The 22,812-nt window shown below is 43.3% G+C and overlaps 1 protein-coding gene across 1 annotated transcript in view; it reads left to right on the top strand.

Annotated features, from left to right (window-relative positions):
• CUL1 (cullin 1) overlaps nt 1-22,812 on the top strand; it is a 110,420-nt gene that overhangs the window by 1,086 nt on the left and 86,522 nt on the right.

Genomic DNA, 22,812 nt, shown 5'->3' with positions numbered 1-22,812 from the left:
ATTCCTTGAGACTAATCCCCCGAAGTTCGGGGTTTTCTCCCTTTAACGAGCTCTCTGCCAAAAATAGGATCTTTTCCGATTGGATCCCTGTTGTTGCCCAGAGTTCGCAGTTGGGGTTAGTGGTGAGGGTGCAAATGGGGAATTGCAGTTAACTTAACTCAAGTATTTATTTGCTCTGTGTAACTGCCCTTCCCCGTAGGGGCATTAAAACAGTCCAAGTTAGGAGTGGAGTAGTCACGCAGTTTTGGAAATGCACTCGTCGGAGTCACAGAAGGGAACTAAGTTCACTTTACTTTACGACCCCAGCTTCTAGGACCTCGGCATATCTTAACACGCTGCAAAAGCGTGTGCAGTTATAAGGTTGACACTTCATTTTGTGGCCACTCTGTCTACCCGATTTTCCGAAATCCTGGAGCGTTTGTGGGTTGTGTAGCAAAATAGGGAATGTTGTTTAAAAAGCAGCAATATTTTGTCTAAAAAAAAAAAATCGGATATGACGTTTTCTTGATCTAAAACTGTTCTTGGATATTAGAAAAAAATTTACTTGAACGTTCTATTTGTTGCTTTCCATGGTAAGTCGAAATAGTTGCATCGCATTTCAAATTCCGAAGCATGCAAACAGGAGACTGGCTTGCTTTAACTCTATTATGACCATGTTTGGAGGTTTCGAGACAGAGTGCTCATTAAGCTGGAGAGGGGTGGCTGAAATACTGTCTAAAAATATTTAACTTTTTTTGTCATTGGAGTCATCTTTTAAAAACTTATGTTACAAAAAACCCCACAAAAAACAAAAAGTACCTTTAGCTGTAGTAGTAGAGTTTCTCACCGATTTGTAGTATCCTCTGTGTCTTAGGGCCACCGGTTCAAGATCCTTGCTGGTACACCCCCTTTCCTACCGTCCACCACCTCGGGGAACTAACAGCCCAGTGAATGCCTGGGCTGATTCTGCAGTTTGCTTAGATATTAACAGCCCCGTCGACTCCTTTGCCTGTTGCTGAATATTACCTTCTAAAGATAGTTAACCTAGTCTGGGTTGCCGGTGCAGCCTTACTTCCCATACTTTTCTGACTGAATTGCTTGAAGGCAGGAGGTATTCCTTCTGTATTTTTGCATCCCCAAAGTAAATAGCATAGAACTTTGTCATGGGTGCCTCAGTTGTTTTTTGAGTGAATAAATCTGGAATAATTCTAACTTAACACCGAGTGTTTGACCACCTCCGATTTTGGCTGCAGAAGCAGTCACTGCACTTCCATTGCGTAAGAATGCAAGTTTAATTAGAATTGTTATTACAGCACCCCAGGAACTAACACAGTGCTCCGACAGAAAAAATGCTCAGGTTTTCTTCAGCTATGGCAATCCAGGAAAGTGCCAAGAAAACAAGTTGTGAAACTTTAATTTGCTTTTTTTTGTTTGTTTCAAAGCTAGTTTTAAGGTACAGATTTCTAAAATTTGTGTGTGTGTGTGTGTGTGTGTGTGTGTGTGTTTTTAACCAAGATTGAGGTCTTTCCCCTCAGGTTAAATGTTGCAGCCTTACCTTTGGAGTGAAATCCTTTGGTGAGTTAAGGCTCTTCCCTGTTGGAGAGATGATGCAAACGCAGTGGTGGTACTAGAGCCCGAGTGACCTTTCTCACAGGAGAGACCTTTCTTGGGTCCTTGAGGGCCTTTTATCAGAAGTTCACGCCCAGTTTGCCCAGCAGGCGTAGTATGCCTTTCTTTCAGCAAGGAAAGGTCAAAGGAATGTGGTTTAGATTGAGGAGTAGTTACTTGCCCTCCTTCAAGTTGAAAATTAGGGCCCCAAAAAACATAGGAGTGTGTTTGTGTTTTATTCCTCGCTGTTTTCGGCCCTGCATAGGTTCCAAGGCCATGGGCTTTCTACCTCAGCAGTTGAGTCTGGAATAAAATGTCTTTTGGGGACCATTGGCTGAATTTTGAGCTTGTCTTTCAGGTATGCCTGGAGAAAAGGACCAATCTTAAGGACCAATTTTTAAGGACCAATTAAAAGTTTACCTTGTTTTTTTGTTTGTTTCTTTAGGGGGAGGGATATCAGGTAGTTTCTCAACAAATTCTCTTCTTTCGTTTGCCTTTCAAAACAGAAGTGAATGTGAAATGAGGAATAAAATTTAAATAAAACCTTAGGTTTATTACTAAGGATTTAAGCTCTTTGTTTATAATGTGTCCATTTAATAATGCACACTATAAACAGAATTGGTATATTTGATGGCTTTAAAATTTTTTATTCACAGGGATATAGCTTCTGAAAGAGATGTGTGTGTAATTTATTCATGTATTTTTGCTTAGGTATAGAAGATGTTGCTTGGGAGAGAGGACATGGGATCTGGTTTGAACTTAACTTTGCTGAGCCTCTATTTCCTCATTTATAAAGTGAGATGGTTTTTAATTGACTCAAGTTTTCCTCAGGCCCTCAAAGTCTGGGTTCCATGCAAATGCCATTGCTCCTAACGTTAACAGCATTTGAGGAACCGTCCTGTAAAGCGTAATCTTATTCGTGCTTGAGAAGCAGGGTTGAGAAGCCTAGGCTTGGTGGTCATTTAAATGTTTTCCCTTGGGACTCTGGGATCAAGTGAGCGGAGTCTCCTGGCAGCTTCCCCGTCACTGCAGCGCCCGTTCCCAGGATTGGCCTTGCTGCCCTTCCCTCATGTTCTCCCTCGGTCTCGAGTATCCTGTCCCCTTCCTGTCACCCGACAGACTCCTGCTGCTTTGGAAAGGCTCCTCTCAGGTCCTGATGCTCCATCCAGGGTGGGAGCCTTCCCTGGGGTCCTGCGAGGCCCCACCCGGGTCACTGTCCTAGCAGTTAACCTTGGACTAGACTTTGGTTCCTTTGGAATAGACAGACCTCCTGTAGGGCCGGGACCTTGGGACGGGCAGGTGTCCCTGTGCCAGCGCGCTGCCTGCTGCAACTCATGTAACTCACACTTTGTTCTTGATCAACGACCCACTTAAAATCTTGATCAGGCCCCGCAGAGCGTGGTGCTGTTGTTCAGTCCTCTGACGGCATCGAGGAAGCAGCTGAGGCTTTGGGTGGTTAAGATAGGCCTAGTGAGTCGTGAGGCCTGGGTTAAAACATGACAGGGAGACTCCAGGGCTCCAGCTTTTAACCGGATGCTCCCGAAGAAGTGTCTTATTTATATGAAGGTAGAAGAGGAGAAGAGAGCAAAATTGAAATGCTTTCAAGATTGGTATCTTATCATTGATAATTAGGACCGAATTCATTATGCAGAACTGGGTTGCCTATCAAGAATGAGCTTATTCTTCTTGGTCTTTTAGTAACTGGGGGGCATTGAAGGGGAGTCATGGGCACTGATGGGACAGAAAGGAACAGTTCTGGAACTTTGGGACTATTGTTAAGTTGGTGTGATGTGACTCACTGGCCTTAAATTTATGAAACCATTTAAGCTTGTTCATATCTAACAAGCTATGATTTTTTAAAAAGGCCTATGTCAGAAAATACTTTGGAAAACAGATTGTATGAAATGTGTGCTTAAAATGTGTATGTCCTCTTGAAAATATTTATAAAGTAGTAAAGATGGTTGTAATTTTAGGATGGTGAACTTGTGTGTTTTTAAAATATCCCCCACCCAGCCAGCCACCCACCCACCCACCCAAGTTTTTATCTTATTTATTTATTTATTTATTTATGGCTGTGTTGGGTCTTCGTTGTGGTGTGCGGGCTTCTTATTGTTGTGTCTTTTCTTGTTGCAGAGCACGGGCTCTAGGCGCGCGGGCTCAGTAGTTGTGGCTCGTGGGCTCTAGAGCACAGGCTCAGTAGTTGTGGTGCACGGGCTTAGTTGCTCCGCGGCATGTGGGATCTTCCCGGACCAGGGCTTGAACCCGTGTCCTCTGCATTGGCAGGCGGATTCTTAACCACTGTGCCACCAGGGAAGCCCCCCACTGAAGTTTTTAGGAACCAAAAGATAATACAAATGATCTCAGGATGGAAGAAACCTCTCAGCATAACACCAAAAGTAGGAACTATAAAGGAAAAGGCTCTTTTCATTACTTTAGAATAATTAAACTTCTGCAGGTTAAAATGCCATAAACAGAATTAAAAAGCAAATGACAAACTGAAAGAAATATTGTAACTTACAAGTAAATTTACTTTGCTTACTATAAAAAGAGGGCTTATGAAACTAAGGTAAAGATGATGCCCTCCTCTCCCCCTTGGGGAAAATAAATGAGCAAACTGGTAATTTTTAAAAGAAGGATCAAGAAACGACAAAAATTTCAGCTTTACTAGCAGTATTCTTAGAAAAGTAAATCAGTGAGATACTGTTGTTAAAAACTTGGGCATAGATTGAAAAATAAGCCACTTCTGGTGAGGGTATGGAGAAATGAGCCCATTCATTCATTGCCTGAAAAAGAATGATTTTTCTGAGAGAACTATATAAAAAGTATATATATATATGTATGTATGTATACACTTTGAAATAGTTAATCTACTTTTAAGGATTTAGTCTAAGAAAATATAAAAAATGATTAATATTCTGTCATGGGTACACTATTATTTAATGCTTATTGAGCATTTGTTTTCAGGTTTTGCTGTTAAGGATTATGATCTCAGCATTTTTAGATAAATCTTTGCATGTCTGTAATTCTGTATTCAGTGAGACAAAAACATGTTGTAAAGCAGTATATGTAATGCTTAAATTTTTCTTTTGTTTTTAGTGTGTATGTACGTGTTTCAAAGGATAATAAGCCAAAATGTTTTTAGTGATTATCTCTGAATAGTGGAATTATGGGTTATTTTTAGTTTATTCTTTGGGTTTTTATTTTTTCGTCCAACTTCCTACAGCACACATGTATTTATAATGCAGTGGGTTAGCTTATGAAGACAAAAGACAATAGAAGCAGTGAGCCTGCTTCCGAGCAAGATGTTTCTGCTCACTCAGTTCAGTGCTGGAGTCACTCTGGTGTTTGCTTTATTTGCAGGTCCCTTGCCAGGTGTGTTGACACGCAGGGTAACTATCTGACTCTCAGCCCTCAGGTTCTCCTAGCAGCTCATCTTCCCATCCCCCATCTTAATCCTTCAGCTGCTCTAGGTCCCTGCAAGTTTCACACCCTCTGTGAAACTGTCTTAACCTCATGAGCCTCATTTATGTTTTGTTATTCTGTTGAATGGCAGCAGTGCATTATGTACTAGTGAAATGTCTTCAGTGTGGAAGTTTCCTTTTCTTAGAGATGCTGTGAAGTGCCTGTCCTTTTTTGCTAACTTTACAACTCCTAGCAATAGTAGACGGATGTCTAGACCTGTCGTCTTTATGCCTAAGAATGTAAATTTGCTAAAAATTAGAAAAATTCTTTTGACACATTTTGTGCTGTAGCCTGGAACGTTGAAACGTTACTATTGATTTAAGAAACGTATTCTAAATGACACAAATTAGGGATACTTTTGGCCATCTGAGAAAACAGGTGCACAGAACGTGTCCCCTGTCAGCTAACATAGTTCAGCGTGCCTGGGCAGCTTCTGGAAGTCTGGACGTGGGAGAAAAGTCAGGGAGCGCGGAGCCCCCTTCCTGCAGTGGGGAGGGAGGCCCGCTCTGGTCAGACTGGAAGGAAAGGTTTGAAATCGTGGGTGAGGCTGAGAAACCGGAGACTGCGGACTTCACTCCCAGCTGGAGGCCCAGGCATGAGGGCTGGAGGCCTTTCCCCTCCCCGAGCCCTGAGTTTGTCTTTGGGAACTAGGGGACTTCAGTTTGGGGGAGGGTGGAGAAGAAAAAAGTCCAAGAGTGATTTCTTCTGACTTCTCCAGTCTTACAGAATCTCATCTTGCCTTTGGTAATAACCACTATTCCTCAGCACTTAGAATGTGCCAGAGACTGGGCTGAATCCCAGTTTGGTGGCTTTGGAGCTGTTCCCCCTCAGCTTTCTGCTTCTTGCACATAAATGCCTCATTTTGGACAGAAGTCTTTCCTTCACTTCCCAGGGTGAAGGTAGCCTTGGACACTCGGTGCAGGAATGGTTCACTAGTCAGTCATCAGACAGAGACTCCTGACGCCAGAGGGTGATTAACGTCTACCCACAGGGGACCCAGAAGTCAGAAGGGAGGCCTTAGGGGTGCTGAAGATGCTTGGCCTGATGAGCAGCTTTGTTACCCCTCGTTGGTACCTTTGCAGGTGTCCTGTGTGTCCGTGCCTTTGTCCTGTGCGGGATGTTGTGTTGTTTTGTTTTTGAAGGTCTGCAGTTTAACCGGGGCATTTATGGTGAAGCCTGTCACGCCTGTCATCACTTGACATTATGAAGCTTTTAGTCACTATTATTTTTATAATCAGGGAGCTCAGCTTTACCACTCCCTGCATTTTCAGGAATTTTTTATTTGCCTAGAACAGTATTTGCCCACCTGTGTTCTGTGACATGTAAGGTATTGGAGTGGAAGGGAAGATCTGTGAGTAAATACATTGAGGAAATGCTAGGTTGCATATTGAGGGACTTTTAATATGTTAATGTGCATTGAGGGTCTTATAGGGAGACATCTATTTTGCAGAGAATGTGTATCCTCCAGGATATGTGTGTGTATGTACTTGTGTATGTATGTAAGGTGTACCCTTAGTTTAATCATAGCCTGTGGGGGAAGAAAACCCTACTACCATGTTAAAGAGTATGTTTTGTTTTGTAGAGCACATCCTGATTTTAGAATCAGAAATGTGAAAGATGGCATGCCATGCAGTAGAGGCGTGGTCTGGAGTAAACGGCTGTGTTCGCTTCTTCCCTCCTCAGTGGAGCGGTTCTCGGGAGGGGTGCGGGAAGTGCCGCGGAGATCGGGGTCCTCAGGAGTACGGAGTTAGACGTGTAGTTGTCTAGAAATGGTGCCTGCTTCAGTTTATTCCTGGTCTAAATATAAATCCTAAGCGCTGTCACAGGAAGTCTCTAAGAAATTTCTTTAAGCACATGGGCCAGCCTTAATCCATCCTCACTACTGAGGACCAACGGCAGGACCAAAGCGCACGTGGCCCACATTCTCCTGGACGTGTCAGATGTTGAAAGTACTTTTTACACCTGGAAAATGCTGGTTGGTAACATTAACTACAAAGATGTTTCAAAAATTTTAAAGTCTAAACTGCCAGAGTTTTCAAAGCACTTCAGTCCGTTGAAACGCAGACTTGGCTTCTCCTCGTTCAGGTTCTGTTAGATTCTTTCCTGTTATTTTAAAGGGGTTCCCCTGCATGTCTCGGGCTCAGTGATTTCCAGAGTGTGAACACCGTTCGCATGATACGTTTGGAAAGTGTAACCAGGTCTGTTTGCTAGAGCGTTTTGGCCCCTTTAAGGAGGGGATGTAACATGCAGTGTTTTCCAAGCTTCTGGACCAGGTTCGCATCCTTTTTTCTTGAGTCATCTCTTGGCCTTAGCTTCTGTGGAGAATACTTTGCTCTTCTGGTTATGTCTTCTTCTCTAAATGGACGCGCAGGAAGTGCCTCTGGGACCTGCTTCTCTGTTCCAGCCCACTTTGCTGTGGGGTTTTTCCGTTCTGTTTTGGCCGGAGCGGTTCCGACAGCTCTCGCTGGTAGCTGGTTGCCTCCCAGCTGAGCCCCAGCGGCTTCTCTGCCTGCCCGCAGGGCTGCCCCGCGGCCCACCTGCCCTCCCCACCATCACGACCTCCGCAGACTGATCTCATTTGCTCCCCAAGCCGCATCCAGCTTCTCTGTTTCGAGCCTTCTCTCTGAGACTCTCATGTTCCTTATGTAGTGACTACCGAGTATTATTAGTTCTTCCTTCAAAATGCCCTGTCTTCACCCCTCCCTTGTTTGGTTCTGTCACCAGCTCCTGTGGCCTTGTGTTCAGGATTTGTCATGGCTCCCTGACTGCAGGGTCTGTCCCCACCGGGTGTTGGCATCACCACGACAGGCAGGAGTGGGCTCCGCCCTCCGTCCCGCCAGCGCTTCACTACACGTCCCATCTCATCCCCTTAAGCTCAGAAAACACTGAAGGTCGGGCGGGCCGTGTGCGTGTGCGCTTCTCACGTGAAAGTGGCTGGCGTGGGTGCCGGCTCTTTGTCGTGTCCTTGTTCTTCCAGCCTTCTACCCATAAAAATGAGATTTCAGTAAAGCAAACCAATCTGGGGAAGTTCTGTTCATTTTGAGATTTAACCTATAATAAATTATACATGAGAAATTTTCTTTTGATAGGCTGATTTATGGAAACAGTTTATGATTAAAGAATTCAGAGGTTCTAACCAACAAACCATATGTTACACCGTTTCATTCTGAAAGTACGGATGTGGTGTAAGATGAATATCCACTGTTGCTTTTTATGGTAGATTTATAGGTGAGTGAGTGTGTGTCTACCTAGGACAGTGGATTCCCTTAATAGTTTTAAAAAATGATTTTAAAACATATTCAGGTGACTCCCTTGGCAGCAGTTTTACGTTAAAAAGAGGGTTTTTCCCCCCCAAAATGCAGAGGCAGATTTGTGTGTTTTGTTGGCAGTCTAGTATAGATTGAGTGTAAATGCATACTCGGGGTGTGTGATCTGAAAAAAATTAGTCCTAAATGAGCTTCTTTCTATAGTTTGTTGCATTTATACAGTACTTTGCAGAAGTTGATTTATTTGCAAAGTTTTGATGTCTAAATTTTATTGTAAAAATTGGATCATGTTTGTGAATCTCAAGTCTTCTAAAGTGCCCATTTTTTATATAAGTGAGTTCTTGTTAAACTGTGGAGGAAATCTGCATTTTGTGATTTTGATGTTCTTTTTAAAACTACTGTATTTTCAACTGGGAGCATGATTTGATGGTTTTCAAAATAAGCTATTTGAAGCATAAGCTTGAAAACCTTGCTTGAGAAAATATACACAAGTTAATGAAGTAAATTATGTGAAATCAAGAATTTTGACAGACATTTCTCTGAGGCTTCTCCCACCAAACTTGAGCTTGACTGTAAAGATGATCTTAGCGCCCCAGTCGCAAGTAGTCTATTGATAGAAATCTGTACCAATCTCAGTATGTAGGATGTTCTTTATTCTTATTTAAAATATGAGGTTTAATTATTGTAGAAGTGAAATGAGCTGCTTTTGTCTCTTCTGCCCCTAAACAGTCACCTAAAAAGCCACTATTTTATAGTGACCGTAAAAACAAGTTGTGCAGATTATGAAGGAAATTCACTACAAGTTTTTGCAACTAAAAAGAAACATCATGACTAGGACCAGTTCAGCTGAAAAAAAACACAAGTGAAAAATGCTAGAAGCTTCCGTCAGTTTCAGAATCATTTTCTTAGGTGAGCCTGTTACAGGTTTTACTAGACTTTTTCCCTTGTTACAGGTATGGCCAGATTGTTCTCAGTCAGAGCGGGGAGCAAGATTTTTTTAACCACCACCGCCCCCCCGCCCCCTGCCTCCCAAAAAAGAAAAAACCTCCCTTATTGGAGGTTATCAAATGGTGCGTTTTCATGAACTCAGAAGACACACTCAAATAATTGAGAGACTGAATTTAATGTATTTATCCTTGGTAGGTGCTAAAGCCCAGGTTTAAGCACACTTTTGTGTATTATGCACCTCCTCATACCCTTTCCCGGATATTTATAAGTCTCTTGACTACTTGCTGTTGTCGTAGCTAGTAAGGACATTTTCAACAGGATGCTTTTTATCAAGTCCACACTGCACGCGTGCACGGGGTGGGGCTGGGTGCAGACCCCCAGCAGCGGTAGGTGCCTCTGGCTCTTCACGACCCCGCGTGGCCAGAAGCACTAGCCAGGAGCCTAAAAGAGGGTGCCGCCAGATTGCTCTCGTACCTTCAGTAAGGTGAATAAATTGGTAAACTGTATTCAAAATGTGAAAGCTCCAAATCAGATGGAGTGTAGAAGTGGGACTGTTTATTCTTTTTGAACCAATTTGTAGTGAAGTAGGAAGTGTCTTGAAAATTCACTTAGCTAGAGGGAGCTGCTGGTCAGAATTTTTTTTAAATTTTATTTGGTTTGGGCTGCATCGGGTCTTCGTTGCTGCGCGCGGGCTTTATCTAGTTGCGGCGAGCGGCGGCTGCTCTATGTTGCGGAGCACGGGCTGTACTCGTGCGGGCTTCAGTTGTGGCTCGCGGACTCCAGAGCGCAGGCTCAGTAGTTGTGGTGCACGGGCTTAGTTGCTCCGCGGCATGTGGGGTCTTCCCGGACCAGGGCTCGAACCCGTGTCCCCTGAATTGGCAGGCGGATTCTTAACCACTGTGCCACCAGGGAAGTCCCCTGGTCAGAATTTTTGAACTTAAGATAATTTATTTGTATTAGTGGAAAAAAAAAGTAATGAAAAGCCTTGAAAACCAGGTTAGATGAATGATCTTGTTCACTTAGTGATGTGGTAACTTTCAAAATCTGCCGACTTAGCAGATATTATTTCAAGGTCTAGCACTCACCAACTACAGGGCAAACCGTGGCCACACAGGAGGGAAATCTGCACATTAGTTGAACAGAGTTGTGTGAATTGAAACATTTCATTGAAATGAAAGTGACCGCGTGTGTGGTAGAATAGTGCATCCTCTACTGAAGCAGCATCCTCACCAGGAGTGGGAGAGACCTGTCATCTGCATGTGACATGTCATTCTGTCTCCCCAGCTGAAGGTCCGTGTCTAGATTTCCACCCTCGGTGGCCTGAAGATGTTTCCTGTACCACCAGCATCCTGGTCATCTCAGGAGTGAAAACGACTTGCTGTCTGTATCTGCCTGTCTGTTCAGGCCAGGTCCTGATCATGCTGCGGCACCAAGACAGGAGAGAGATGCTGGGATGCTGGCGTGCAGGGAGAGCTCCGCCGCAGCAGGCTTCCGACCTCAGTGGATTCGATAAAACAGCAGCTCACCCTCTAACTAGGGTGAGAAACGGTTTTCAAGCTGGTATTTTAGAGCATTCTGTTACGTGTATTTGGTGGTGGAATGAAAGATCCAGTGAAATTTCAAAGAAAATCTGAACTTTTACAACTGCTTCTGTCTGGATCCCCAGGTCCGTCAGAATACAAGGTTCCCTGTCTTCTGATGATGGGTCCGCTTTGGTGGGAATTTGGGAAGTACCCCTGGTGTTGTGTTATCCAAGGGTATTGTGCAATTTTCAGGCAACATTACTTTACTTCATTTTGACTTTCACGCTGTCTTTGACATTTCCCCCTGAGAAGTTTTTTGTTGTTTTATTTAAGTACCATGTTAGGAATTTCTAGGACATATGATAACCTTTGTTGAAGTGTTAATATGAATAGTAGCACATACTTACTGTGTGTCTGGTACCCTTCTAAACAGTTTATTTACATAACTCATCTGTACCTCCCAACAACCTTATGAGATAGGTACTCTTATTGTCCCTATTATATCTATGTCTATCTGTGTTATAATTGCAGATAATTATAGGCACAGAAGTTAAGGAAGCTGCCCAAGCTCACGCAGGCTGTGAGTTGTGGAACCAGAACTTGGGAGTCCCTTCAGACAGCCACATGCGCTTATAGATTAACTATTTGAAATAGTCAGGTCACTGTGTAATGTCACTCTGTGCTTCTTGAATTGTTTCTACAGTAAGAAATGCATTTTGTAGGTTAACTCTGTACATACACAGACATAACTGAATTAAAGAGGCACTGAGCAATACTTATGTTCTATGAGCTCTTCTCTTTTTCGCTCTTTTGAAAAGTTCCGGTTACCATTTACTAAGCTGATTTCATGGCCTACATACACGTTAATGGATTGCAGTCCTCAATTTGAAAAATATGCATGGTGTAGATAATGATCAAATGTAATACTGTTTTTCCTTGTTTTAAAGTGAACGAAAATGCTTGGAAATGAAATACGTGCAAGCACCAAGCTAGGTCATTGAATAAATGTCCCTATAAAAGCATTGTGCTGAAACTGAGAGCTGAAATTCGGTCCTTAACAGTTCAAGCTAGTTTATATGGACGAACCAGTCAGTCTGCATAGCACCTGTTAAGTATTAAGGTGGTTATGGTCACCTTCAAGTTTCCTAAAGCAATTTATACCAGTGATGCTCGTGTCATCCCACTGGAAGTCACATAGTAATTAAAATAGGAAGAACCTATATTCTAACGGAATTAAGATTCAATTATGACTTGAACAATACTTAAAGCTTTGAGTGCTTGTATGTGGAATTTTAGGATTTAAAAAGACTTAATTAATTAGTTGTTCAAGTACCAAGAATAAAAATTGTATCCTAATTCCTAAGATGCTCATAGGAGAAAATTCCATACTTAATGGCATCCAAAATTTCTCATGATTATAAAATGGTATGTGTGTTTGGGGTATTAGTTGAATTAGCATATTTCTATATTTATATAATTAGAAGGACAAAGATTGATCTCAAGGAGAAAGCAGCTATGTTCCCTCATTTAGTATAAGTTTGAGGGCCTACTAATTTCAAAGCTCCGCTGGTTGTTAGGAAGTGGGAGAACTCATAAAACAAACCGTGAAGATTTAAATACAGTTGCTCACATCCTACCCCAGTATGGTGGGTCCTTGCTTCTTCACTTTCCAAGCCATCAGTTTTACAGTTTTTATCACCTGTTTGAATAATTTCTCTTAAATTTTATACGTAACGTAAATGGTGTGCCTCCCCCCTCCCCATTTTTCTCAGTACTGTTACTGTGCTGGGAGAAAATGAAGTTACATGTAATTACCATGTTCTAGCATGTTCTTTGTAGTTCTGTATGCTTATGGGCTGGGTGGGTTTGGGTTCTTTTTTTAAAATAAATCTATTTATTTATTTATTTTTGGCAGCGCACGGGCTTTCTCTAGTTGCAGCGGGCGGGAGCTACTCTTCGTTGCGATGCGCGGGCTTCTCATTTCGGTGGCTTCTCGTTGTAGACCACAGGCTTCAGGCACGCAGGCTTCAGTAGTTGTGGCGCACGGGCTCGGTAGTTGTGGTGCATGGGCTTAGTTGCTCTGCGGCATGTGGGATCTTCCCAGACCAGGGCTCGAACCCGTGTCCCCTGCATTGGCAGGCGGATTCTTAACCACTGCGCCACCAGGGAAGTCCTAGGTTTGGGGTTTTTTTAATGTATCATCAGTGATTCAGACGTGTCCCCCAAATATTTGGAATCATCATTTCCCGTCTTTCTGGAGCCCTGCAGTGTGCCGGGGCACTGTGTTTGGTGCTGAGGATTTAGCTGTGAATTAGGCCCCTGCCTTCCAACCACAGAGCAGAGCCCATGAATCAGAAGTATTACTTCTGTTAAAGTCTGAAGGTCTGGGGTCAGATATTTTGTTTACAAAGAAGAACCAGTTATTGATATACTTTCCATTTTTACAGTAATAGGTATAAATGTAAAATCTGCTTATTGACATATCCATTATTCAGATAGCAGTAATTATCAAAATAGCCTAATTTTCAATTAAGAAAAATAAGCAAATATAGTATTTAATATTCAGTACTAGCTTTTTGTTTACTCATGTTTTCTAGACTATAAAATGCTAGTTATTTCATGAGCAAAATATAAAGATCAAAAGTGAGCCTCTACTTGCATTTTTTTGTTTTGATTTTTTTAAGACTTTTTTTATTTTTTAAGCAGTTGTAGGTTCACAGCAAAATGGAGAGGAAGGTATAGAGATTCCTATATACTCCCTGCCCCAGCACATACACAGACTCCCCCGTTATCATTATCCCCCACCAGCGTAGTACATTTGTTACAACCAGATCTCCATTGACACGTCATAATCACCAAAGTCCATAGTTGACATGAGGGTTCACTCTTGGTGTTGTACATCTTGTGGGTTTGGACAAGTGTATAATAACGTGTATCCATCACTGCAGTACCGCACAGAGTAGTACACTGCCTTAAAAATCCTCTGGGCTCTGCATACTTACTTCCCCACCCCCAACCCTGCCAAGCTCCTGGCAGCCACTTACAACTTTTCACTGTCTCCTTAGTTTTGCCTTTTCCAGGATGTCGTATAGTTGGAATCACACAGTATATAGCCTTCTCAGAATGGCTTCTTTCACTTAATAATATGCCTTTAAGTTTCCTCCATGTCTTTTCATGGCTTGATGGCTCATTTCTTTTTAGTACTAAATAGTATTCCGTGGTCTCAATGGACCACAGTTTATTTATCCATTCACCCCGAGGGACATCTTGGTTGCTTCCAGGTTTTGACAATTAGGAAAAAAGGTGCTATAAAGATCTGTGTGCAGGTTTTTGTGTGGACATTGGTTTTCAACTCCTTTAGGTAAATGCGAAGCAGTACAATTATTGCTGAATTGCTTGGTAAGAGTGTGTTTATTTCTGTAGGAAACCACCAATCTGTCTTCTAAAGTGGCCGCACCATGTTGCCTTCCCACCAGCAGTGATTGAGAGCTCCTGTTGCCCCACCTTCTCACCAGCATTTGGTGTTGTCAGTGTTCTGGATTTTGGCCATTCTAATAGGTGTGCAGTGGTGTCTCATTATTTTAATTTGCATTTTCCTGGTGGTGCTATGACGTGGAGCATCTTCTCATAATGCTTACTTGCCATCTGAATATCTTCAGTGAAGGCTTTGGCCCATTTTTTAATCAAGTGGTTTTCTTACTGAGTGAAGAATTTTTGTATTATTTTGGTTAACAGTTGTTTATCAGATGTTTCTCCTGTGAATATTTTCTCCCAGTCTGTGGCTTGTTTTCTCATTCTCTTGACAGTGTCTTTCCCAGAGCAGACGTGTTTAATTTTAGTGAAGTGCATCCTATCAATGATTTCTTTCACGGATCCTGCCTTTGGTGTTGTATCTAAAAAGTCACACCTTACCCAAGGTCGTCTAGGTTTTCTCCTGTGTTGTCTTCTGGGAGTTTTATAATTTTGCTCTACGTTTCTTTTTAAGGAAGGTTTTGCAAATATTGCATGAATAATGTTCAACATACCAAAAGTGTCCTTGCATTTAATGGGTTAGTCATTTTCTGACCAAGATCAGGTGAGTTAGATGGTTTCATCTCCTACTACACTATTGTTTTTTTGAGAAGGAAGGGAGAAAAAGAGCTATTGGTTGGGGAATTCCTACTAGGTACCAGCCATAGAACTAGGCCTTTTTACAGACGGTGTCTCATCTAAAACCCTGTAACAGCTCTGGGAAGTTGTTTGGGTCTTTAATTTCAAATGAGTTAACATAATTAGAGCTGGCACTGAAGGAACCAGGTGTGCCCTTCTAAGTGAATCTGACTAGCAGTGCTCCTTGGTTTTGGGTTGTCTGGATTTGTCTGTTCTCTGTAGTAATCGGTGTAGTATTTTCTCAGTCCCACGTGGGCGTGATCGGAGTCGGGGGTCATCTTGCCATCACCAAGGGGACCTCTGTGAGAGGGTGGTGGGAAGCATGAGCTTCAGATCAGGTTTTGAATTCAAGGCTTCATACGTTCAACTGTGAGACGTTGCACAGACGTTTGATTATGAGGCGGCTGTTGTAATTATCATTGGTTGTATATTATTTTTGAATAAGATATGTGATTTGTCTTCGAAGTTGAAACGTGGTAGTTGTCATGTTGTATTCAAGTAAAAGTTTATAACAGTTATGCTTGTATACTGGCCTTAGGATTTAAAAGGAACACACGCTCGTGTCTCTCACTTGCATTGTGTAACGGCAGATGGGGTAATAAGTCATCGCGTTGTCATCGCCCGAGCTAGTCCTGGGTCCTCCCGTGAGACCAGGTGTCAGGAGAGGCAGGTTTCCAGGGGCCCCATCAGCAGCAGAGCCGGCACCTGCTCCCGGCCGTTAGGGGGCGTCTCCACGTGGCTGCAGCCGGCTCCTACTCTGGAGCTGCATTCTCAGAGGTACCTTCTCCTGGCACCTGCTACAGTCAGCGACTTTCATCCTAGACCTTCTCCCTGATTGATCGCAGACTTTGACCCTGTCGAGGACTAGAGGTTTCGTCCAGCTCTCCTCCCCGAGCTTCTGTTCTCTGGCCTCTGGTTCTCACACCTGTGTCCCCCGGGCTCGCAGCACTCCTCTCTCCTGGGGGGCCGGGGGGGGGCTCCCCCTTGTCCTTTAAATACAGGTTTTAGTTCTCATTGCTGTTACGTTCTTTCCTTATGCTGTGAAGATTTTATCCACGTTAATGCCGACAGTTTTACCTTTTTGCAGATTACCAAATTTTTTTCTACAGGTGTGAATTCCTTTGGGCTACAGTTCTGTATTTTCAAACTGCCTGAGCATTTTCATTTTGGTATTTTTTTTTAAAAAAAAAATTGCTTCACATTCATCTAAAATTAAGTTTCTCATTTTCCCTTTAGATTCAGACTTCTTCACATAACTTACCAGTTTCTCTTAATAATATGACCTTTTGCTTTTGGGTTGTTTCTCTTTAACCCTTTTACCCCTGGGTTTTTTCCAGCATGGGAATTTTTTTAAATGAGTGTTCAATTTAGTGACATAAGGCATTTTATAATAACAGATTTATGAATGTCTAGATGATCATCACTTAACCCAGAACTTCCATGAGACTTCGTGCTTGTGAATTCCTATTTATTTACAATTATATTGTTGCCAGTTATTACCTAAAGCAGAGAGCACAATTGGTTGAGACCCTATAGGCCAACTATGGCTCACAGATAGATGTTTTTTATAACTTTTACAGTGTAACTTTTGGCTTTTCTCAGTCATGAAAGATGTCCAACAAAGAACAGCAAACTTCACCCGAGAATTACACGTTAACGTAGTTTAAATATTTCCTGTTTTTTAAATTTATTTATTTATTTTTGGCTGCGTTGGGTCTTCGTTGCTGCGCCCGGGCTTTCTCTAGTTGCGGTGAGTGGGGGCTACTCTTTGATACTGTGCGTGGGCTTCTCATAGCGGTGGCTTCTCTTGTCGCCGAACACGGACTCTAGGCACGTGGGCTCAGTAGTTGTGGCGCACGGGCTTAGCCGCTCCGCGGCATGTGGGATCTTCCAGGACCAGGGCTCGAAACTGTGTCCCCTGCATTGGCAGACGGATTCTTAACCACTGTGCCACCGGGGGGGGTCCAATATTTCCTATTTGAGGTAAAAAAAATTTTTATGCCGAGCTACTGTAATTCCACAGTATTGATGAGCAGAAATGATACTGGCAATAACTGTCATGGAGTAATGAAAATACCTGTGATCTCCTGGTGGCAAAGTCAGAGGTCCTGCGAAAACTGTTGTGGACTGCCGCCTGCATTCGTAATTGGAGGAGTGGCCGGGTTTCGGTTGGAGGGGAGTGGGCAATAAGACGTACATTTTTCCCCACCCGCGTTTGCAGCCCCCTGAGTTCCAGCCACGGACCCCCCACTGAATCTCACCTGCACCCCTCTCCTCCGCCCATGGATAACAACCATTTGTATTAGTGTTTGGTTTATCCTCCACTTGTTTCTCTTCGAAAAGAAAAATAGAGATCTATCCCTGTGTGTTAGTATTTACTCCCCTCCCCTCACACACGCACAGGGAACCTTGCTTTTTTCAGCTACTGTGTCCACTAGGAAGTCACTGTATCGTCAGTGAGTAGGGGTTGCCCTCCTTCCTTTTTATAGCTGTACGATGCTTCGTGATGTGGGTGTGCCATAATTTAGTGCTCCATCCCCTCTTGGTGGATTTTAGGTTGATTTTCAGTCTTTTGCGTGACTAAACTTGAGGAGTGTACAACTTCTTGTCGTTTTTGGCCAGTTTATCTTGGAGATAGATTCCTAGAAGTGAGATGGTTGGGTGGAAGGGTCAGTGCACCTGCAATGTCACTAGATGTGGCCAGTCACCATCTGTCTCAGTGAACATCCGCACCAGCAATAGTTAAGTCATTTTGACTTTGTAGTGCTGTATCTCTCAGATTCTGGAATCCAGAGGTAACTTTTTGGAGATGGGAAAGTCCAGGTTTGAGAGACGCCCTCTTCATCCTCAGTCGTTCCTCACCAGTGCCGCCCATTCTGGTCCACGTTCCCGTCATCCCTGCTTGGTTCGGTTTTACGCATCTGGCCTTTTCTTTTTCCATTGCTGTCCCTCTAAGTTAGTTAGTGTCCCTGACCTTAGGTCCCCTCTCACCCCAGCTCCAGCTCCAGAGAGCTGTCGGATGAATGTTTTTAGAATCACGGCAGTCGTGTCACTTCCCTGCCCTGGAACCTTGCAGGCCTCTGTTGCCCACTCAGAATAAAGGCCTCCTCCAAGGGGGGGAAAGCCGAGGGGGGGTGGGGATGGTGATGCAATGAATTGGGCGATTGGAATTGACGTGTATACACTGATGTGTATAAAATTGATGACTAATAAGAACCTGCTGTATAAAAAAATAAAAATTAAATTAAATTTAAAAATTAAAAAAAAAAAAAAGAATAAAGGCCTCGCGGGAGTTCCGGGACGGTCCAGCGGTTAGGACTCTGCACTCTCACTGCCAGGGGCCCGGGTTCGATCCCTGGTCGGGGAACTAAGATCCCTCAAGCTGCACAGCCAAAAAAAGGAAGAAGAAGGACCTCACGTCCTCTTACTGAAAACCTCCCCTCCTGCCCCTGAAGCTTCCAGCCTGAATCCCACGCTCGGTGTCCTGTGTTTCGGTTTCTTGCCTCCTGCTCTTCCCTTGCCAGACGCCCTCCCTGTTCCTCTGCTGCTCTTCACATCCTTCCGCAGAAGCGCTCAGAGCACACGCTTGTAGAGACGTCTTGTCATGGTAGCCGGGAATGACTTCTTCCAGACCCTCTGAACTCTACTGCAGTTCTGTCTTTATCTTTACTGTGGCAGTAAAACGCCTCTGCCATGTGGCAGCTCCTCTGGTGCTTCCAGCTGTCTTTTAAATGATTTGTGTGGCAGGAGAATAAGAGCCCCTCTGTTGGTAACATATTAAATAGCAGTTCTTAAATAAAGCTTTCTTTCCAGTAGAACACCCAGTAATACTGTTTTTCATGCTAAGGCTCCTATATATGCAGAACCTGGTCGTTTTGTAAAGATACATTCCTTTCTGTGAATGACCTGAATTTGACCCAGAACGATTTATAGCTAGCACGCTTTAAAGCTGTCTCTTTTTTCCTTAACAGTTTTATTGAGGTATAATTCACATACCATAAAATTCACTTGTATGATTCAGTGATTTTTAGTAAAGTTAGAGTTGTGCAGCCATCACCACAATCCAGTTTTAAAACATTTTCATCACCCCAAATAGCCCATGTGGCTGTCTGCACTCTCCATCCCCGCCACCCCAGGCAAGCATGAGTCTGCTTCCTGCCTCTGTAGTTTGCCTGTTCTGTACATTTCATGTAGTAAATGGGATCATGTAACAGGTGGCCTTTTTCTTCTGGCTTTCACTTAGCGTAATGTATTTGAGGTTCGTCCATGCTGTGGTGTGTATCGGTACTTCACTTTTTATTGCCTGAGAGTATTCTTTTATATGACTTTAGGCTATTTTGCTTATGCATTCACCTGTTAGTGGACATTTGGATTGTTCCACTTTCTGGCTTTTATAAATAATGTGCTGTGAACATTCTTGAACAGGTCTTTGGATGGACATATGTTGTCTTGTTTTTTGGGTAAATACCTCGTAGCGGAATTGATGGGTCACGTGGTAAATTTATGTTAACCAAACTCGGTGTTTAAATGGCCCAAATGTTTAATCACTAGCTTTGAGTAAAGACACAAACAAGGCAGTTCGAGCACTTAGGATACATTCAGGTCTTGGGAACTTGGCTGTGAATTGGTTGCTTGAGAAAAAGCAGAACGGCGCTTCCAGTCTGGGTGAGTGTTTTTGCTTCTCTTTCTAGCCGTGGATTTACAGGCTTTGAATGACTAAGTGGAGACAAAAACTCAGTTAATGTCTCTAGAAAGCCATCTATTAAGATGTTAATTGGAACTTTTTTATGCTTTTGTCAACTGTAATTGTTTGAACTTAATTGTAATTGTTCCCTTAGTTCTGTATAGAAATGGAATAATATATTTAAATTTTATAATATAAGTAAGTGTAGATTTTGCAAGCTTTGTGTTTCAATAGTGAAATCAGGTAGGCTTATCCGAGGTAGTAAGTGCCCTTCCTGGTGATGTACAAGTAGACCCCTAATTATTCAACGCACGCATTCCTGGTCTGCATTTACAAGATATTAGCCCCTGTTCTTTAAGATTCCTTTGATTTAAAAAGTGAAAATTTTAAATAACATTCGAATACTAATAAATGAATATTCAAATGAAGTATGTGAGTATGAATAAATGTCCAGTTCCTGAGTTGGCCGGCTCTTCCTTGACCTGTGGGTTTGCTGTCCTTTGGGCTCGTCATTACACACTTACGTCGTGAAGCTTTCAGTTGCCTTTTTGCGTGGTTCCTGTGGTTCGTGTTGTAATTTCAGATTGGAGAGTAAGTCTTCATAGCACGCTTTTTAAGGAAGTGGAATAAGAAGTCTCCACCTTCCTGTGGAAACAACATGGAGGGGCGGGTGACAGAAAGAACGTGGCTCTGGAATCCAGATAGTTGGGTGTGAATACTTACCTCTTATTAGCGGAGTGGCTTTGGGCAAATTATTGAACATCTTCAAGCCTGAGTATCCTCATTTGTAAGAAATTGATAGTGTACCGTGCGGAGAATATGGTTACTGTAAGGATTCAGTGAGAAAAAGTATCACAGCTGCTATTGCCACAGGGTCTAGCACTGAGACCTACAGAAAATACTGGGTCCTTTCTTTACACGGCGAGTAAACCGACATGCAGCAGGCAGTCCCACTTGATGGACACTGTCCTGGGTGGTCATCGCTGTGGTAAAGTGTAGATGGTGGTTGTGGAGTTAATTCATTTAACAGAACGAAAGGCTGCTTGTGTTTTAGAAATTAACCCGGGCCCCATTGTGGAGGGTGACCTGGACAGGATGAGAGCAGTGAAGAGACTTTTGTTAGTGACCCCAGTGAGAGACAGTGATACCTCTTGGACTCTAGGAGTTGTGTGGATATCAAGAGATGTGGGTGATTCAAGAGAAGAAGAAGGGGCTTTCCTGGTGGCACACTGGTTAAGAATCCGCAGGGGACACGGGTTCAAGCCCTGGTCCGGGAAGATCCCACACGCTGCGGAACAGCTAAGCCCGTGCGCCACAACTGGTGAGCCTGCGCTCTAGAGCCCACGAGCCACGACTACTGAGCCCACATGCCACAACCCGTGTGCCTAGAGCCCGTGCTCCGCAACGAGAGAAGCCACCGCAGTGAGAAGCCCGTGCACCGCAACGAAGAGTAGCCCCCGCTCGCCACAACTAGAGAAAGCCCGCGCGCAGCAACAAAGACCCAACACAGGCCCCCAAAATAAATAAATAAATAAATTTTAAAAAGAAGAAGAGGGAGTTGACGGAACTGACTTTACCTCGGGGTAAGAACAGAGAGGAATCAAAGCTGGCCTCTTACGAAGATGGGAAATAGAGAAGGAGGGTTAGTTAGAGGCTAAGCATGACCCTTGATTTACAGTGTTGGTAGCGGGGCTGCGTGGGGTGGTGTGTGAGTGGAGATGTGTCTGCAGGTGGTGCTCTCATCACCCCCAGGAGTTTGAATCGGGCAACTGAGGCTTCTGTTGACTAAGGTGGAGGAAGGGCGGAGAGGGAGGTGTTCCGTTTTATTCATGTGAGCTTGTGGCCTCTGGAAGGTCCGGGGAAGGAGAGTAGGAGGGAGAGCTGGATTCAGGAGCAGCCTGGAGTGGCAGGTGCACAGAGGGTAGTGCCGCCGGAATTACCAAAGTGAGAGTGTAGAAGTCTAGTAAAATCCTGACCAGAACTGTCTGCAAAATTTACAGCCCGAAGCTTCCGTGTTACCTGATCCCAGGTGTGCCCGTCAGACCCAGGTTGGCTGGATCTGCCTCTCAGGTGTTACATTCGTTTAAAGCTCTAATGGAATTTAAGACTTTCTAATAGAATTTAAGAATTTCTCAGGTTGGGAGCTTTCCAGTCTCAGTTCTAAGTGGCATTAGATTTCTTTGTATGTATCAACTAGATCATGATTAAACATCACAGTATTTCCAGGGGTACAGGTGGAAAGCTACTACTGTAGGGAACCCACCCCCCCGCCCTGTGGAATAGGACGTGTCCAGTGCGGGCTTGCTCCCTGGGTCTGTGCTACGTTCCAGTCCCATCTCCACCCACATCCGTGTCCTAAAGTTCACGTCGTTCCCCCCCTCCCCCAATCCTCTTGCTCTTTCTGTTTGTACTTCATATGTTGTGTAGGTTTGCAGAGCTTTTAGTTATGGAAAATAGAAACTACAGTGTAACTGTCACTCAGCTTTATTTTCTGCAGTATTTTAAAGTATATATCCAGCCATCATATCATTTCACCCATAAGGGTATCTGTCTGACGAGGATGGTGGGGGGTGTTGTTTGTTTGGTTTTAAACATGAGCCAGTAAACCCGGGTGCCAGTGCCTCACCCAGCCGTGAGCCGAACCTTCCAGGCCGTCCTCCCATTCTGTTCTCTCAGGGGAGTGCGAGCCTTCTCTCCTGTGTTTTCTTTATTTGTTTGTTTGTTTTGGGGGAATTTTTTTTTTTATTCAAACAGAAAGTCACAGAAATTATAATCATCCTCACATCAGCTCACTCAGTCCCAGGTAATTAATTTTTTTCATCTTGATCTTTTGTTAGCACTTTTATGAATTCATCCGTTTTCCATTAGAGTTCTGAAAATGCTTATTCATTCAGTTCAGCAGTATAGTCTGTTACCAGAAACCTGTACTTGTCAGTCTTTTCCATGAATTCCTTGAAGATGAAACCCTTTTATAGGAACATTTTTGCGAAAGCATCAGAGTACACCCAGAACTGTCTGTAAGTGTCAAAAGACTTAAAAATGACCATGGTTAAAGATTTGATGAAAGTTCATAATAATGCAATTGACAAGGAAATTTAGTTATTTCTGAGATATACATTTTAAAGTAATAACTAGAATTATGACTTATAACATTATACCAGAACATATAAGATTTTTAGAAATTTCATGTAAT

The sequence above is a fragment of the Physeter macrocephalus genome, chromosome 5 (genome assembly GCF_002837175.3).
Source record: "Physeter macrocephalus isolate SW-GA chromosome 5, ASM283717v5, whole genome shotgun sequence".
NCBI lineage: Eukaryota > Metazoa > Chordata > Mammalia > Artiodactyla > Physeteridae > Physeter > Physeter macrocephalus.
The sequence above is the reverse complement of the archived record's forward strand: the minus strand, read 5'-3'. Positions and strand labels throughout refer to the sequence as shown.